A 2,579-nucleotide genomic window follows, 5' to 3' on the forward strand; every position below is an offset into this window, starting at 1 on the left:
CTTGTTTTCGTGAGTGGAAAGAGGAGTCTGAAAAATTATGACAAAGGCTGGTTTACCCTCACCTCCTAGTAGTTGGTGAGTCACTCTACCTTTAACTTAATGATTTGGAGGATGGATCATTCCAGAGCGTGGCATTGGAAGGATAAGCAGTGTAAGAATAGCATGGCATATCGCTTCTTAGCCTAAGTTCTTATTCATTTAAGACTACTTGTCCCCTGAAGTTGGCTTCTGCCAGCTGGAGGTTGCCTTCAGATTGCCTGTAAGAAGTACATACATTATCGGGACAGTTTTTCTAAAAAAACAAACCAAAAATAAAAAATACTGATTTCTTCCCCCTCAATAGAAACCCATCTGTAAGATTTGCAGACACAAATTTGTTTTCAAATCACAGAAAAACATATGTACGTCCTGCACAGCATCTGTCAAGGTGTGGCCAGATGCGTTCTCGGTTCTGTTGTCATATTGCCCTAGACGACCCACACATCATTTTGGACATTTTTTTTTTGCAAGGTCACAGCTTGATTGGAGAACCAAACTTTTATTTTTGTTTCAGCAACTAACCTCTAAGGCTAATATATAATTTAAGAACTTGACATAGAAAGCAAGATTCAGGCCTAAAGTATTCATCCCCTAACTTGCTCTTTTGAGCCACTTTCTCACATAAGGCAAGAGGAGAAACAATAGTTATGATCTATTAAATACCTACTTAGATGCTTAGAAAGGAATGCGTAAGGAAGGCCTTTATATATCTCGAGGCTAATCTTCATAACACCCCACTTCTTGTTCCGTATCTCCCTCCCTTATAGATGAGAAAACCAGGACTTAGAGAAGATAAAGTGCAGCCCAATGTCACCTTAGTAGCTAGGTGAGTCATTATTCAACCCCTGATCTGTCTGGCCCTAAAGCTCATGCTCTTAAGTTCAAAACTTGTTAATCTAGGACTTGTAAATGGGCTTTAGAAGATTCTCAAGAGCTAAAATTGAATGCGAATCTGTAAGTGTGTATATATATGCATTTTTCTGGGGAAAGTGTCTAAAATTTTATCAGATCTATCAGCTACATTTCCTGAGCCTGGCACTATCTTGAATACAGTAGGCACATGATAATATTTGTTCAATGAACAATATGGGTCTATGATACAAAAAAGGATTAGTATTACTGCTTTTATTTACATGCCTCTGTACTGTTTTAGCTTGTCCCATTATCTGTCCTACAGCTAAATAGATTTGAATTTCCAGTACAACTGAGTTTGTTTTGAATGCATAAATTCTTTTATTTTTATACACGATTAGCCCCTGGTATTCCTACGTGGTCTCCCATTTTAGTACTAACCAGGCTCGGCCCTGCTTAGCTTCCAAGATCAGACGAGATTGGGCACGGTCAGGGTGGCATGGCTATAGACCAAATTCTTTTTTTTTTTTTTTGAAAGTTAAAAATGCAGACTTTAGTTGATAATTCATTTGAAATTATTCAACATGTATATAAAAGGATTGAATATTTTTAGATACAATTGTCTAAAGAGATTTTTTTTTCTTAAACAGAGCATACTAATGCAAAGGACCGTACTAGACCACTATAGAACAGACACATAATGTGAGCTGCAAATGCAAGCCACATTTGTGATTTCAAACTTTCTAGCAGGCACATTCGAAACAGTAAAAAGAAACAGGTAAAACTAATTTTAATCATATATTTTATTTAACTCAATATATCTGAGCTACTATCATTTCAACCCGCAAGCAATACTTAAAATTATTGAGATATTTTATGTTCTTCTTTTCATGCTAAGTCTTGGTAATCCAGTGTGTATTTCACACTCACTTCACACTGGCTTCCTTTTTCATGCTCAGTGGCCGTGCTGGCTCTTGGCTGCTTTATTGGGCAGAGCTCCTGGAGACTCCAGTGGTTGAAAGAGGTGAACAACGTTGATGAAGCGTGGAGGAAAGGAGGAAGAGAATGCCACAGGTTTGGGCATGTGGGGAGATACCTCGATAATCCAAGGTACAGCGACGTTAGGTTAGGCTGCCAGCTCATGTTGCCAAAATTGCAGCTTTGCAGGTGATTATTAAGACAGACTGCAGAAAACAGTGCAAAATTCAGCATTGCTGCGGAAGTTTTTTCCTATTCCCACAGTCCCCTTCTTTTCTTGGTAACAGGCGTGCAGATTCAGGGTGTGCATTTAGGGGAAGATGTGATGCAGAGTGACTAAAGTTACGCCCAATAATTATAATAATTTTGTTCTTTTAACCACTCCTAGAGCAAAGGATCTGTAAATTTTATAGTGCGGCAGTCTCCGGCCCCTTGGGGGAGAAAGGCAGAGTAGAGGTTCTGGAGTTGCATTCCTCCATTTTACAGATGCAGGAAGGAGGCCACAGAGAGCCCGAGGCTGTAGACTGCAGGAACAGACAAGGCCATAAAAGAACCCGAGAAATTTTGTTCTGAGCTCCGCTCAAGCTTTATTCCCACTCCTTTATTTGCTTTTTGAGATCTTTCTAAGGCTTTTCCACAGGGTGTGGTCCTCTTCTCCTGGCCTGCCTCTCCTAAGGCCTGAGATTGAGCACAGTTCAAACACCTTCTGC

General features: G+C 39.7%; 1 pseudogene; it reads right to left on the bottom strand.

Moving 5' to 3' along the window:
- Positions 1–1,285: 1,285 nt before the first annotated feature.
- On the bottom strand, positions 1,286–1,402 carry LOC118602087 (annotated as a pseudogene).
- Positions 1,403–2,579: the final 1,177 nt, after the last annotated feature.

Source organism: Rousettus aegyptiacus, unplaced genomic scaffold (genome assembly GCF_014176215.1).
Source record: "Rousettus aegyptiacus isolate mRouAeg1 unplaced genomic scaffold, mRouAeg1.p scaffold_m13_p_4, whole genome shotgun sequence".
Classification (NCBI taxonomy): domain Eukaryota; kingdom Metazoa; phylum Chordata; class Mammalia; order Chiroptera; family Pteropodidae; genus Rousettus; species Rousettus aegyptiacus.